This window comes from Cryptotermes secundus, unplaced genomic scaffold (genome assembly GCF_002891405.2).
Source record: "Cryptotermes secundus unplaced genomic scaffold, Csec_1.0 scaffold631, whole genome shotgun sequence".
Classification (NCBI taxonomy): domain Eukaryota; kingdom Metazoa; phylum Arthropoda; class Insecta; order Blattodea; family Kalotermitidae; genus Cryptotermes; species Cryptotermes secundus.
The window spans coordinates 78,457-96,495 of record NW_019742970.1 but is presented as its reverse complement, the minus strand read 5'-3'; the positions used below and the strand labels follow the sequence as shown (position 1 = coordinate 96,495).

The 18,039-nt window shown below is 37.5% G+C and overlaps 1 long non-coding RNA gene across 1 annotated transcript; it reads right to left on the bottom strand.

Moving 5' to 3' along the window:
* Positions 1-4,265: 4,265 nt before the first annotated feature.
* Positions 4,266-8,077, bottom strand: LOC111873562. The gene is made up of 4 exons (XR_002844398.2): positions 7,351-8,077; positions 6,650-6,772; positions 5,768-6,080; positions 4,266-5,171 (listed from the first exon to the last, which is right to left on the bottom strand). It is a non-coding gene; the product is annotated as an uncharacterized LOC111873562 (long non-coding RNA).
* Positions 8,078-18,039: the final 9,962 nt, after the last annotated feature.

The following is an 18,039-nucleotide window of genomic DNA, read 5'->3' as shown; positions in this document are numbered from 1 at the left end:
ATTATGATTGGTTTTTCTAATAGTGTTTGTCAAAATACCCAGAATCATATTACAAATATTACGTTTTGAATTCACTGTTTCTGTCAGAACAGACTTTAACCGTCACAAAACTCAGGCGGTTAGTCGCCGGCTTCCCACTGCGTCGGCTTGGGTTCGATCCCGGATCTGGTCATGTGGGATTTATGGTCAGTTAAGTGGCAATGGGGCAGGTTTTCCTGATAATTTCCGTTCCCCTGCCGTGTACACTTTCCACCAATGCTCCATATCAAATTAACCTTATCATCCGGGACCGCCACAATAGGCCAATTAGTGGCCGGCGACCAAGTGAACTCAGTGTCACCTCACAGCATGAAATTAAAATAATGGTGCAGTTCCTATTTATTTTTGTTTGCAGCACGTAGAGCTAAATGGCATATCCATGTTGTTTGAAATTTCTTTCTGATTTTCCGTAGGAAAATTAAGGAGCCGAGCGTACTGAGACTATAAGCATAAAATTATGCAAAACTAAATTTCGGTCAGAACTACAGCCTCCTAATATTTGTTCTGGAATCTTCAATTATACGCACTTCACCTGCCACATATATTTAATAGAGCTTATGTAATGATACAGTATTTAAAAATATTATTGTGAACATTTTAAACATTTCATAAAAGACCATTCGCATGTTTGTCGTTAAAAAGGCTGTTCTTAACTTATTGGTATCGGAACATACTGCATACCTTAAAATTCTATGGCAATAAAATATCTATCCGAACACTGTGCGGGGTTGGTGACAATGTGGTGCCATATAAGGGAATATTCACGTAAATTTGGATACACGTAGACAGTAATAACGTACATCTCAATGTTCAGTGTCATTTATTTATTATTTTCTGGTACTGTAGCAAATATTTCCCTCATTTATTTATGGGACTAGTCTTTACAATACCAGATCACGGCTCATCACGCTCACGCAGTGGCAAACTTCAGATTCAAACTTCATTATAAAGAACTTCTGTTTCAATTGTCAAGGTTATGACTGCTTAATGTTGAAATGTGTACATTTTGTTAAGTGATTTACTGTTACAAATATTGGTTAATACACTGAATTTAAAATGAATAACACATTTTTCTGTTAATCAATGCTTCTCAAATCTTAATCGTCATTTTTCATGAACTTGTTTATTAAAATAAAGAAACAAACCAAAGATAGGCAAATCATTAGGATTCCATTTTGAATCAAGATAATAAAGGTCATGTCTGCGCGTCATAATTCCGTAAAATTATATATTAATATTCACATTCATCTATCAGGAATATCACGTGGTCTCCTTTAACGAAATTTCACGACCAAGATCTTAAATACACTTCAATTCTTTGTCGGTACCCTTCAAGAGACAGTCAATAGCTAGGTTATACAGCGCCAAATCAAATGGTACGATCACTGACGAATTGTAAAAGACATGGACGATGGTGGACGTGATCTAATCGAGGAAAAACTCCGGCAATTCTCTGGTGGGACCGAGGAACACCACAAGAAATCTCAGGATAATCGGTGCCGACTGAGAATCAAGCATGTTGTCACATTTGCAAAGTCAGCGCCTGCAGAGATTTGTTTAGACTACATGCAGCACTAGTGTGTCGGAGAAATTGCCGCCAAAGCACGGCGTTTATCTCTTCATGACAAAGAAAGCTTTCAATCTACGGCGCCATAGCTCAGCGGTTAGTCGCTGGCTTCCCACTGCGGCGGCCCGGGTTCGATCCCGGGTCTGGTCAAGTGGGATTTGTGGTGGACAAAGTGGCGCTGGGGCAGGTTTTCTCCGAGTCCTTCGGTTTCCCCTGCCCATCTTCATTCCACAAATTGCTCCACAATCACCCTCACCTATCATCTGGGGCTGGTGCAATAGGCCAGAAGTGGGCGCGGTACAAGGGACTTAGTCCCACCCCACTAACATTAAAAAAACAGGTTCAATCGAATCAGCCAGTCTGTAGCCCAGCAAAATACAAAAGAAAGTTACTCACACCACAGCAGACGCTGGAAACGCTCTCTGTTGGGACGCTGAACCTAGGTCTCCAGTTCAAGACGCCTGAGGACTTTTAAAACATTCAGCACCCGTGGGCTGCACACACGAGAATTCCAACACACGCCCTCGAATATGAACCAAGCTTGGAACACAAATCCTAGGAGATTAAGAAAAAAAGTGGAAATCTTTATACCAGAACAGGCCCTTGCCCTAACCCAAAACACGAAGATCTTCCAGCGTTCCTTACTGCTTTTACAACCACCTCAAACTGTTGTATGCACTGAAGCATGGAAGTGAACAGGGCCAAGAAAACAGACATAGTCTATATCAAACCACCATACGATCTTCCTCTTATACAGAAGTGTCAGCTGCATATTACGTTGGATTAGTTTCAGTGTATACAGGCTACCGCATGTGTGTCACAAGATCCCTGTGCTCTTTCTACCATTTCTTCCATTAGATAAAACTTGTAATACCTTTTGTGTCTTTTTAATGAGGGCTGAAAAGGAATCCTTCATACAAATTCAAAACCAACAGTGGTACACACCAGTTCCTAGGCAATGACCGAAAAACAAACTAGACAATGGCCGTCGCTAAGCATCAGCTTCATAAATACGCTACAGTACCGGAGCTGTTGCCAGGCAGCAGCACTCGTGCAACAGTGGAAGTACAGCTGGAAGCGGTATTTTCCATGATGTGCATGCCGAGGCTATATCACTCAGGAGACCGAGTACAATTCAGTTACTGCAGTGGAGTGGAGTGATTGTTGTGAGTGAGCAAGTAAGAGGACTGTTGCAGTTCAGTCCTTGAGAGGTGTTACTGTGAGAAGCCAATAGCTGAGGGTGGGGACAGTTCAGGAACCCAGAGAAAGGTGAAAGTGCACCGCTGGAAGCTGTTACAAGACAACGCCTGCTGAAGACCCAAGAGGCTGAGAAAACTGCTGAGTGCAACAGGGAATTGAAGAGTGTGTGAATTAGTGACAGTGCTATACTTATTTGTAGTTACAATTTGTAAGTGTTCAATAAATCCAATTACCAATCCAAAACCCGTCTATATTCACTCATACACGTGATAATATGTTAGGCATGAAGTTCTGACAACAGTCAACTGGAATGTGAACTATGGAATCTGGCAGAAATTCACAGTTTGTAGGAACGCTGCTGCACTTCTACCAAAATGGCGTCACATTCCAGATGACATAACTCTCCAAAATAATCCCTACCTGACTGACGTTAATCAGAGAGAAAGTGAGCAAGTTGGTTCATATGGTAGCGACATTTGTACTTGGGTGGTGAAAAGTTCTAATCCCTGCCAGGACGAGTATCCTGATTGAGGGTCTTCATGATTTTCCTCAGTTCATTAATGATAATCTAATCATATGATGATACAGCACCATTTATGACAAAAATGCCACAGCTAAAATGCATGGGGATTGGCATCCACAAAGTACCAAAGAGCCATAAGAAGTGAATCAAAGAAATCATCAGACCTTCCTATTTGTGGTAATATCATCATTTTTAAACGAATATTTTCTAATGTCCTGGCAACATTTATAATATTTCCATTTCTCTATGTGGGACCTAGGACATCTCAGTTCATATAGGGATCATACCACAGACTGGATGGCTGACAATCAGGGTTTGAGTCCCAGCAGAGGCAAGAGGCTTCCATCTTCTCCGCAACACCTGAAGTGTCTCTGGGGCCCAACCACCCTTCTATCCAATGTTATTGAGTAGTTACTTCTGTAGTAGCAAAGAGCATGGGGTATGAAGCTAATCCACATTCATTTAGTGCCAAGGTTAAGAATGGATGGAGTTATGCCTCCAAACTTTCATATATCTTCATGACACAGTGCTTAACTAACACAGGGAAAACTTCACTTTTAGCTTTTGCATTCTCTATTTGTCTGCATGTCACCGTACCAATATATTTAGCTGAAACATTTTGTCACTACTGCTATGACCTGGAGTAAAATACTCTGAGCAGTCTCCACAAAAGACAATCTTAATGAATGATATTCTTTTTCCTGAGTATAACTCACCACACAGTTTCAGCCTCCTGCAATAATTGATGCCAATGTTTCATCTTAATAAACTATAATTGCCATGATGATATCATTATTGGCAGCAGCTTACATGGCCTCCAGGAGCACAACATTTATACCGGATTCACAGTCTGACTCAAAAATAGGCACATGTAACAGGACATATAATGTAATATATTTCTCACTATTTCAAGTAATTTCATATATTTTAATCTTTTGAACTACAGAGGTTCCTACAAGCATCACATGCAATAACATTAAAACAATTCTGCATTTTGTGTAAATATTCTATTTATTTGTTTAACATCATTCTCACAATAAATTGTATTTAGCTATTTAAACAGCATTAACAAATTAGTCTCTTTTAGGAAGACCCAGATGTGGATTCGAGGACAAGCTGCCCTGTAGTCCCCTCTGTTTACTTGACTCTCTCTCTGACACAGGAGATGAAGGCTGTGCATTTTCTTTGAAATGTCAGTGTACCACATTCCTCGATACTTGTTCTTCCTGGTTGGTTGCTTGTTTGGCTTACTTTTCGACCCTGAACATGGAGGCTGCGTATTTTCCCAAAACTTCTGTGAACTTCTGACAGTCAAACAAGTGTCACAGCCCACAAGACTGAGTTTGCTCACTGTTAGGTACAAAATGAATCTGTATGAATTACTTAAAGGAAACAAGTTTCAAAAGTTTCTGAAATAAATTATAACTTCATATCAGCAGCGATAAATTGTAGATTTCTTTTACTTGGCCATATTTAAGTTAATTTCAGACTTTTGCTTTCATGACGAGAACATACATTAAGGAAACTACAGAAATGTCATTCTTCTAAACACAAAACCCCACAAGTGTATTCCACAAATAGATTTTGAAGGCTCTCCTCACAAACGAAACATTTCCACTTGTGTCCACTCAATCGAATGACTGAGCTTAATATTTCTACATAACTGCAGGGTCCTGATTGTTCTGAAGAGAAGACTGGAAAGCATATGAACCTCCACATTCCCTGCTTCAGGATCCACTGTGCCATCTGTCAACATCACACTGTCTTGTTCAAAACTGTCCAGCTGCATGTGCATGCAGGCGAAACTGCCAGTCCCACTGGCTCAAGTGTCCATGACAGGGCCTCAATGAAACATAAACAAACAACATAAAATGTGACAAAATTATTCTATTATCACCACACAAAACAAGGGCTGTACTCCACTGGAATGCATATATTTCTCTGCGTTCTCTTTTACTTTTACAACCCTTACTGGCACTGCTGGTGATCCGTCACCTTACAAACTTACTCTTCCAAAGCTAATCACTCTTATCATATGAAAGAGTCCAGAATTATTTTTCTTCATATTTCACATATTGACCATACATAAAAAAAGTTTCCAGCAAAAATTTGGGAGCATAATGAGACATGTTGCATCATGTACCAAGTTCTGTATATAGCTGTGTGGAATCAGCTCCATTTAAATCAATGATTTGCCAGCAGTTTACCAGAAACCGTCCCTTTCGTTGAAAACCATACAGCAGTGATAATACCATTAAAAGGAAGGTAACTTTAATAATTTATGTTCCAATCAACTTCAATACAAAGTCAGTGTAAAATCAGTTGACAGTACTTAACCCTGTGGTTTCAGGAGACAAACACTTCAGTCTCTTGAACAATAACCCATTGCCATCAAATTCTTCACAGTACCTTTAACTAGCTATGACCTTTATAATTACCTGCAAACCAATATGGAAGCCATGAGCCATGCAATTGGTCTTGGCTGAAGTAGGAAAGTGGCCTAGGCTCCAGACAGGAATCGGATACAAAAGCCTAACTGCAGAGACGATACCAACTCTGAGGAGTGAGCACCGATATATCATCTTGTTCTGATGGTGGACCTTCAACAGTGCACACATGAGACATGGCTCAGGTCACAATCTACTGTGATATGAAGTGGAATCCTTCTTTCATAACTTTGTACACTGTAACTCCCTAGAGCAAAGGAATCCATTATCATGGTTGAGGAATACCTGGAAGGCCCCCAGAGTCCTGAAATGATTTACAACAATATATCTTGGAAAATTATGAGACTCCTGTCAAGGTAATTCTTTCGCAGAATACAAGAAAGTAACACAGCAGTCACACAAACATTGTCTTCAGCTTTTTCTTTGACAGAAATTATTGGAGCTAAGCATGTGAAATCTGGAATGGATACAGGTCATAAACATGTAAGTCGACAATTGCAAACATGTCGACGATGTAAAACTCTGAGGTTTAATTCAACAGATTCAACGTACAAAGTATCTTTAGTCAAGGGACACAATTTTCACAACAACTAAATAAAATGACAGTAAGAACAGATCTCATGAATTATACAGGCTAAAACTCCACGGTCCACATAGCTGATATAAACAGTATGATGCAAAGAGAACGTGCAACCCTTAAACAAATCCCTGCTCATCTGTCCTCACACATTTAGTTAGGTCATCAAGTGAGGCAGCCAGGTTTCCTTGTCTGTGAGTATGGAAGCTGATAGGGGAGACATGCAAACAGAGGGACATAGCCGATCATTCAAAACCTCTAACCGGAAACGAGAACATCTATATTAATGCAAGTACCTGACACTCCACTACGTACAGTTGTGCAGTATGAGTCATTACTGGGGTGCTGCGTCTGAATTTCATTCCCCACACCTTCAAAGTAACTCATGGAGCCAAACCAGGGTGATGGTTTCCAGGAACCTGAAAAAGAAAATACATTCAAAGACCAAAGAGCATAACAGTATCAGGATATATGACTGTTAATGGTGTTACAAATGGTTAATGACAGCAGGGCTAAGTCATGGGGGCAACTGGTCTGCTTATTAAAAGAAGGTTCTTCATACGCTGGAGGAGCCAAGAAGTAGGCTAGAAGTCATCAATTTTACAGCCTTGCTCAACTCTACATGGGATGAGAGTTACTGACATCAGTAACAGCAAGTGACAACAACAAACTGAAAGTAGCTGAAATAATGAGATAAGCTGCTCAGTAAATGAACTGAATGGAAGCAATTCAATACCAGAAACTTCTAAGAAAAATACAATGTCTCAAGAAATGGAAGATGTCTGTAACTTAGATAAATCAAGACAAATAGGGTCATTTTTGCCAAATTGTATTCCACTGTAGCTGTCATTTTCTAAAATGCAGTCTTTTCTAAAATATGGAAATGAATTTAAACATGATATGGCTTACAGCAACAGCAATTTCATTCATTAATCTTGGTGAATTTACTTGCAAACACAATTACAGTGGCCTTTCTACTGCATGCTGTGGTACTCACCTGATCCCTAGAAATGTTAGTAAGAATGGTCAGCTTGCTGACAAGGAAGTGTTTCTTCACACAGATGTCACTTGTGTAGAATGTTGTGTCCCTGACACTCACACTGATTGTAAAATCACCTGTAACTAGACTCAAATTATTTTGTTATCAGAAAACATGGGTACCAGCATGGAGGAGGTAGAATAACTTAAATTAGAAAAAGGAGGGATATATTAAATAATACCAAACTTACATGCACTGTTTAAATAAAATTATCCCTCTGTCCTCAATATACTAGGGTGAGAAGTAAAAAATAATCTTAATTGTAAGTCTTGGAGCTAACTGTCTGGCCATTCTCCCTTGGAAAAAATCTTGGCAACACTGACAACATGAGCATAAGAAACAACCATGGTTCTGAACTATGATTTTAGAGTTCTCATGTTTATGCTTTCATAGACATTTGCTCAGTCATATTAGCCACACTGCTTATATTGCCTGACTGTGAAGTGTGTGGTCAAGGAAACATTAATTCTAATAAAAACAATGTTACCTCTACTAACTAACTTCAGTCTGCCTAGCAGCACCAAAACAGTCAACTAAGATGTCATGGGATCATTAATCTTAAGCAAGTCACTCCTTCACTACTAGTTCTTGTTATTCAAATAGAATTCAAGCAAGGAACAGTCAAGAATGAACAGGCAGATATGTGCACCAGCAGCAACCAAACATTTCTTCCAGCTCTTGACAGTACTGTCAGATAATCAGTTATCAGATAATGATAATTAATAAGAATGGGTGCAAGGTCACAAGCACCTACATCAAGTACTTCCACCATTAGATTTGGTTATTCTCTCAGACAGATTCTGATGATGACCTTCTGTCAACTCACTTCACAGAACTGGGCATGCAGATGTGCTCACCAGTATCAAGCAAGCAACCCTTCATCTCCAAGTTCTGGTTATTGTCCAACAGGACTCAGATAGCAGCCACTAGAGTGCAGTGGACTGGTGGACATACAAGTATGTCAACACCGAGCAACATAATTCCACTGTCACACTGGGCTACACAACCAAACAGACCTTGGATAATGAGTTGTCAAAATATGTCAAGGGCGACTTTTAATGAAGAGAGAGAGTGTATTCACTTTCCTGCCAGCAAAGGACCTGATATACTATGAAACCTCAAGAGAAATATACTATGTACTTCAATTATGAATTCACTTTTCCTCATTAAACAACATCAATGCATTAATCTGCAATGCTTGCAAACAAGCTGTGAAAGTTCAGAGTTTAAAAGAGAAATGGGTCAATGTATTGAGAGTTATACTCTTGGACAATTCTTGAAGGACATCCTTGCATTTTGCTTAATGAACATATGAAAACTTGTTAAACAGCTTTAATACTGACTGATACATCAACAAGGCTAATCTGAATACCGTACTAACAACACTGCAATTTGTAATACTGTATTAGGTGAAGGTCAGCCAGTGACATAAATTGTTATGTCATTATCACAAACTTACCAGAATATATTTTAAACATACTTTCTTATACCAGAGGGAAATTCAAACATGCATACATAGGATTTTCTTCCACAAGGCTGAATACCGATTCATACAGCAAATTAATGGGAAATACTTTACTACAGTTATGCATGTAATTTTATACCAGGATTCAGAAACAGAAGTCCACCCGTGCTAGGGTGTAAATGCTAACAGAGGAGGGAAGCACGGTTGTCAGTGGCAGGGCTCACAAAGCATTGGACCCATGCCAAGATCTTTCAGGGGGAAAAATTACCAAATATTGATAACTAAAACTATTTTGAAACGTCTTTTTATCCTGGGTATTCTACCATGGTCACTCAATCTTAGTGGGTTTAAATATATCTTTTTAAGCAAATTGTCTCTCTGCTCTTCTATTCCCTTCGAAAACACCCTGGCAGTGCTCATGCACAAAGGGTACCATATCCATGCAATACGAGAGACTGTGAATGACCATTTGCCTTCAGCCAATGTCCACATTTAATATGGCTTTCATAGCATGATACTTTGCCACAAAGAATATTTGCTCTTCTACTATTTTGCAAATTGCAATTAAAATTTTAACAGCTTCACAGGTCATACTTCAAAATGTGTTGAATGTCTGATAATGTTTCCTTTAACTTAATTATGTTACAATACAATTCTACTTACTACTGGAAATGGCATTAAACTAGTACAACCCTTTAAGTTCTCCTACCCACTTCCATTAGTGCCACACCAGTAAATCACTCTGAAATAAAACTGTACTTTGTATACAAGTCCAAGATGATATAAGCCAGCAAGATCATAAGCAAATAAAGAGAAATTCTACTCTGAAATTTTGGATACCAGACTTGGAAAACCATATGAAATTTTAAAACATTTTTCTTTTGAATGCATCAAAATGTCACCTTGACTAACACAACACTATGCAACAATAAATTCATTTCTGCAGACTAATTGAATACAAAACCAATCTATGAAAAGTACTGTTAACTTACCACTGCCAACAGCAATTCTCTGCAAACCCTAAGAATGTACATAAAGATAAAAAAATCTCAACAACCATCTGGTAACTTTTTAAATGCACTTCACTAAACTCTCTTCCATTTTACAAGTGATCACACCAGGGATGTCCAAAACACATGCAGCATATTCAAGGATAAAAAACCTTACATATTACAGCATCTACTGACAACATTTGCATCCTAGTTACAGCAACTTACAACAAAATCACAATTGAGTATGGGTCCACCATGGAAAAGGGTGGGGGACTAAGTCTGTGCTGATAAAATGTGTGTCAATATGAGGATCTGAGAGGCTATCAAACTAACAAATACAGGAAAACCATATTAAAATCAGAGTCTGCATCTGTTTCCGAAAATATCTGAGTCCCAAGAATACAGAGTGAAAACTAATGTAAAATTAACTCTGAAATTAAAATTATTGTGGGGGGGGGGGAAGGAACATACTTGTATCCTTAAGCATAAAAAATAATGAAGAAGCCTATCTTCTCTGATGTAATGCTATGTAATCCACAGAGACTCTGCTTGCTACCAGCTCCATGCTGGTTCCTTATTTGGGTTACTCTTTGATCTGAAGATGGAGGCAGTATGTCCCTCCCAAACACTGGCTGATGCCAATGGACTACATGGCATTATATCCCAGAAGGTATAATTCTTCATAATCACTGCTCTGAGAACTTCAAATTACAAATGATGTTTGTAAACAGAGGTTAGAGAAGCAAGGTGTGAAGGATAGCCTGCAAAAAATGCCTTGCAGAATTAACGAGTACTGCAAACATGGACATGCATAAACAGAATCTGAAGAACTAGCACTGTTTTATCTATGCTATGAAATAAAAAAGCATCAGATTTTCAACAAACCTTCCTTCAAAACAATGTACTGAAATGGATGTTAATTCAACATGTATGTTGGTAAATGTTCAATCACAATTTCTGCTTAAAATTTAGCAATGACTTTTACTATCAAACATTCAATGACATAAACCTGTTGTGTTAAGGCAAAGATGACAAAGTCACTAAATGTGTCCTTTCAGGAGGGGGAGGAGAAGATACTTTAAGATATTCACCCATGCACTACAAAATTTAACCCAGTGTTTCACTGTGTCGCTGAATTGACAGTACTGCCCTTTGTGATATAATCTGGTTTTTATTTCAACCTCTTAATAGGCAGAATTTTGTGGTCATTCTGACCAGACCTTTTTACTTTACTCTCTTTACCATAACATCACATACTGAAGACATTAACTGCAGACTTTGTAAAGTGAGAAGCTGTTTTGTTCAGTTTTCAAAACAAATTTCATGCAGGTGTGTAGTAAAACATTCGTGAACCTTTGGACATCCCTGTTTAACGTTACAAAATAGACTAAAATACTTTACAGAAATGATTCAGGTAATGCTCCATTCTTAAACTTACAAAGATATCTGAAAAATACTGCATCTTCATATATTCTTTTAAAATCCCTTTCGCAAAACTGTACAATCTCAAAACAATCCCTGTTGTCTCTTCAACATGTTTTTTCCATCATCAAGCAAAAATTGATAATATTTACAATTAATGTACAATAAGATACGAATTCTGAGGTCTTAGCTACAGCACACTTCAGTAAATACAAGTGCAATATAAATGCTACATTACACAGAAGCAGGTTTCTATTCTACGGTTTTCATGTGAAAATTCTGTGAAATTCTTTTGCTATTTTACCTCATACTAAAAAAACTTCAATCAAATTTTCATACTTCACTTTCCAGAAATAAAATACTGATAAAGAGATCGACACTTTTTCTCAAACCTTTGTTTCAGAAACCTACAAACCAATCCAGCATTCATATTACTGATTCAGACTTTTCATAAGCCAAATTAACAACCCAGTTCCATTAAATTTATACTACAAGACACATAATTTGGAACTCCTACATTATTAAAAAATAAATGAACTTTTCTTACACTTGCTGCAACACATGCAATAACATTATGACATGTGACAAGCTTTTTATCATCTTTACAATGTGAACAGTAAACAAGGATAAATTTCTGGGTAAACTATATCTAAAACTTAATTTAACAGACAGATCCATTTCTCAAATGTGAAGTTTAATTTCTTTTTAGGAGTTTAGGGAATTTGGCTAATGAAAGGCCCATTTCATGTAAATTTGTTACTAATTCAAATATGATTGAGGCCATGAAAGTGAAGCATGTTTGGCAAGAAATACAAAATATAAAATATAACTGCTTAACCAATTCACTGAAATAGCAGCCAAATACATAAGGAGAAATGTGGAGTCTTGCAAGTCATGGATGTTAGTTTTGCATTTTCAGATTTTAAAACTGCAGAGTTACAGATCGCATGTCTCTGTCCATGTGAGGGACCAAGAAATTTTCAGTTGATGTGTGACAATTACCACTTCCATAAGACTTAAACCCTCCAAGGTCAAAACGCACTTCCTGGATATTCATGGAAAACGATGGGCTGTGTAACAATCAGGAAATCATATTTGCAAATTCTGTGTTAGTACATGCATACACTGCAAGCACTGACTGATACATAAAAGTCTATAATTTAAAAAAAAATGGCATTGCTATTAAATGTATTTGAAAACATTTAATAATTTAAATAAACTTTCCATAAAACTAAAACAAAAATTCAAAACACACAGCTCACATTACTGCTTTCGTAGACAAATATGTCACCAGTCATATACAGCTGCTGTTGGTCTGCAACTCAATTCTGGATTAGAATTTGCACCCAGATAATCTTTAGCTCTTCATTCAACACCAATATTACTAACATTCTGCCATGAAATGTAAAATATATGTCACAAGCCAAGGAATTTTTGGAGATGGGAGCGAGAGAAAGCACTGTGATGTTGAGGTGCCTTAACTTGGCCAGAAAGGTTTCTATTTCAAATATCAGTACTAAGACTGGTTAATTTCCTAAGAACTGACTGGAGAGAGAGAGAGAGAGATTTTTCCACCAGTATATCTCATTACTTTGAAAATTCATTAACCCTTTGACTATGAAGCCCCACCATTTAAATATCTGCTAGGTAACATGACTGCTCAGGGATAAATGTAGCCGCACAGAAAAAGTCACAAAAATTTCTCAAATGACAAGTATAAATCATACAAAGGACTGTTCTATCCTACGTATTATTATTATCATATTTGTCTCTCATTTCTCCAACAAAACAAAGAAGTCAAAAGCTTCAAAACACAAACACTATCTGATATGTCAAGAGCCTACTTTGAACCGTGCCAGCATTGTTCCCAACTCAGAAGTTCACAAATCAGCAGTACTAGTATTACAATAAAGATACCAGACAAATTTTCCTTGAGTGGCATGTTGTTCACACAATATGACAAAAAAGTGAGTAATTACTGTCCATAATTTTAAAAAGAGGATGGACAGGCACAGCAGAAATACATATTTAATAATGGGATTTCTAAGTATCATTCATTTCACCCTACTGCATGGGGCTCATCCACAACTGCCACACCCAACAGACTTGCATAATTCCAACACAAAACCCCTCATCACCAGCTGCATACACTTCCATAGTTACAAAAATCACATCACCACAAACTACAATTAAAAGGATGGGACAATGAGTATGATGAGCAGGATATTTTTGGTATGTAAGAGATATTTATAACTGAAAAGAGAAGAGGCAAGAAACACTGCTAAAAAACGTGCTGAATCCAATATGCCTTGAGATTAAGAATTGATGACCATGAGTGAAATGTTTAAAATAAAATTATAATTAAAATGAGTAATGTATCGTAATTACTATACTATGCTACATTAATGGAGTGACAGCTCTTATCTGGATTAATGATATTACTTCCTTTCAAAGTCAATATCATCATGAAATGATAAGGACCCTATCACAGCCAAAATTAGCGTTTAAAATAATAATTTGTGAATGGTGGCCCAATACAATAACATGCTAAAACTGTAAATCCATGCCAAATCAAGTAGGTTTCCAATTGTGGCCTTCTATGTCACAGTACTTCACATATGTTTAGCTTCCACCCACAAAGTTGCTATGTACTGAATAACTGGTGAATTTAATGAAGATGCAGACAATAATTGCAGATGTGAATACTGACAAATTGACCTGGCCAATAAAAAGTTCAGACTCCCGAGTCACTTGGTACATTTCAAATGCTGCTATAGGACATGACTGCCACTAGTGCATTATGATTAAAACCCTTTACCTATGTCAAAACCTGGTTTCTGGGAACATATACACAATAAGACTGTTACATACAGTTAAAGCCAAAATTCAGTAATTAAGATGATATCTGAAATGTAATCTGCATGAATATACAACATAAGCCCTATCCTCTCAAATGTATGTGCAATTATAAGGAACTAACCATTAGAAATAATTTTGGTCACAAAGCCTATCCAATATCTCCTGAGACAATATTCTCCAAATGGGTATAATGTAATCAAAATCAAGACAGCCATTGTTATGAAAATGGCAATTTTTGTGAAGTTCTATCTTCTGGGATAAAATGTTGTGCAGTCCACTGAAAGTCAACCATTTTTTGAAGGAACACGTCCCTTTTCTTGGCATCTGTGTCATGCTGGTTTCTTGCTTAGCTTCTTTTCAACCCTGAAGATGGGAGTGGTGTCTTCCTCTGAAACACTGGATGACTTTCAATGGACTGCACAGCACTATATCCCAGAAGCTAGGTATGGGTCTTCGTAACCACTATTCAGACAGCCTCAAAACCTAAAATCTTACACGGCCATTTTATGTTTTTCCTTCCATGAACAGAATAAAGTTGCTGTGCCAAAGTTCCTTATTTATAGGGAATAAACTTCAGGATTTGACTGCTTGTAAATATCAAGTACTAGGTTTCAGCTGCAGCATTTGGGCAACACACAAGTGCACACATAGGGAGCATTCTGTGAACAACTGATACAGAATCAAGGGTACCGAATTGTTACGCACACATCAATGTGATGATACTTTTCACAAAAACATTATAATTAGGGTCACTGTAAATTTATATTTAAAAACACATTCCACCCAAAACAATAATTTAAGGCAAAGAAAACTTTAAAAAACAGTACTTTGAAAATAATAACTTCTTGGAATTTGAATTTTTATTATTGTTTATAGCAACAGAATTATCCAGTAAAAATAATTCAGGGTACTCTAAGCCCGAATGTATGTACGCACGTATGTTTTCCTTAAGACATTCAATCAGTAACACAGGAAACTGACATAAAAATCTACTTTACGAAGCTTACGATCAATAAGAAAGTTATGTAAATTTTTCCTAAAGCAGACAATGTCTTAAATGTTATTCTTGGATCCATCCATGAAAGTCTTACATGACTGTATAAAATTTTTACTCGTTTGCCTGAAAAAATATTCAAACCCAAAAGACTGGGAAGTTTCATTACCTGACTGAATTGGCAATACATTCCAGTTTTAGCCCCTTAACACCAAGCTCACGACACTAAATAATTTTCAAAACTGTATCAATCACATAAATATCAACTACTTGCAAATTAATAGAAAACGTGATTGAGTACAAATTACCTTTCCATGCAAGTTAAATCAAATCAACATAAAATACCAGTCTCCTGTTTTTCCATCACACAAATTCAAACGCTCATGTCTTAATAAGAGGAAGTCATATCATTTTGTTTAAAAAATACAATCAGTTTCACTTAATGTCCATAAGGTTATTCATTCCCAATGGTCTCATGAAGACCTCTTTTGGAGGAAAAAAGGGGGGGCAGTGATGCACTATGCATCATGAAACTGCATGAAAATCACTTCAAAGGAAAGTCACAAAAAAATAAAGTAGGCATAGCTTCCACTTAGCACAGCCAATGCATCTGAATTACCAGAATTCATACCATGCCATCTGATGGCAAATTGTGACATTAAAACATAGGATTTTTCTTTATAAAAATTTCAAAAACCCTTGTAATTTTGAGGTGGGGGGGGAATTTATACATTACTGAAGGAGTATTTCACAGATCTGTTACTATGTAACAACAGCCAGACATAACAAAAAATATGAACCCGAGACACATAAGATATTATTATACATATTATTACATAACAATTCATTCTCATTAATATACCTTGTATGTTTTCAAAATTACAGAGAAACCAATATGATTATTAAACCGATATATCAACAGATCAGCCCATGTGATACTGTGTTTGTGTACAAAACCATGTCTTTAACAAGTGAATCATATTACAATGCAAATAGTTACTTTATATATACATAACAATTTGTACAAAAGTGGGCAAGTAATGTTTGCCTCACTGCAACTATTTACACATCTACTTCCTCCTTTCAATCGCTTTCAGCAGCAAGAAAGAATCTCGACGTGTCCAAAGGTCCTTGCACATGTGATGTAGCTCAAGCAGGCTTTTAGTGTACACATTCATTCACTGACCTCCTTCCTTCTAGGATAAAGAGATATAACAGTGACCAGAGCATTACACTTTTCAGTTTCCCTGGCAAAAAGTACCATTTTCTCAGACATGACATCACGCACTCCAGTAGAAGTTCACTGACTTTTGAGAGGAATATGTTGCTACGATCTTCAGGCTTAAAGAATAAGCCAAACAATGCACAGGCAAAAAGTACAGCAAGCATCACAAATAAAACTTTGTTCAGTTATTGCCTGTAAAGAAGAACAGAAAGAACCAACAGGAGAAAGGAGATAGGGCAACTTGTACTGGCCCAGAAATCACTGTATTTGCAAAGTGAAGATGTAAGAAGGCACAAGAAAAGAAGCACAAGTCACCTACAAACGGTATGGGTGGGTCCAGACAGTGATGGGGACTGCAGGAAGTGAAGTGGGGGATAACCTTCTGCTTACTACTATGGGTCACTTGTGTTACTCTTTTCTGGTTTTCTTCCATCTCTTCTCTTTTGCAAATACAGCCTTCTTTAGGGCCAACACTAGTTGCACCTCACCTTGCCCCTACTGGTTCTCTCTGGGCTCCTTTACAGGTCTATATGTGAACAAAGTTTTCTACGAGCAACTCAGTCTGCTTGCTTGACTTATTTTTTGAACCTGAAGATGGAGGCAGTACATTCCTCTGAAACATCGGTGAACTTCTATTGGACTAGACAGCGTTGCATCCCAGAAGACAGTACTCCTCATAGTCACTGGTGTGAGAGCCTCAAATTCCCTCACACAGTTTTGGCACATCAGCAATTCCAAAGGATCTGCTCGCATGCGGAAACAGACATACACTACCATAATTTGTTACATCTTCACTTTAATATCAAGTAATTTGGAGAAATTAACCTTGTAATTTTCTAGTGCTTCTAAACTTGGTAAATGTTTATCAGTCAATTGCACATTAAACATTTCAAAATAAGTAAATAATACTAACTTATAAAACACAAACATTCAGAAGGTCAAAATCTATATGACTAATGTGTTACTTAGATAGTTAATACAGGCAATTGAACTCCATTTTGTGCAACACAGATAATGGCTACAAATACTCTCTCATCTCAGAAATATCCTGACATTCAATCCTGATTCCTTAACATCATTCTCTGAACAACAGGGGCAAACAGCATTTGTCCGTCCCTCCAAATCATCTTCGAGGGAGCATCATGTAACCTCACACAACCTAAGTCCTATGAGTTCAATGTGATCCCTGGTATGGAAATATTGGTTCCCATCACATGCTGAAAATAAAATGATAAATTTCTACTGATAGTGTAATGATCTACCTCATTCTCAGAGGACACAGACAAGTGTTCTGTTATGTCCTGTCAGACTGACAAGAGAAGTCAAATGAGGCAGGCCATTAAGCACACACACATACATATCACTTTGAAACTGATGAAGGCCAGACTATTAGTGTAGCAACTATGAACATGGGGGCACATGGTAGTGTAGTTGGTTCAGGCACTATGCTACATGCTGGAAGGTCAGGGGTTCGACTTGCAATTAGGTGTCTTTTTTTCAATTTATGTAATCCTTCCAGCCGCACTATGGTCCTGGGGTCAACTCAGCCTCTAACAGAAAAGAGTACCAGGAATATTCTTGGGGTAAAATGTGGCCGGCACATAAGGCTGACAACCTTACCGACATCTATGAGATGACTCTAGAAAATGTGGGAACCTCAACATCTCACAACCGTAGGAGTCTCCACGTC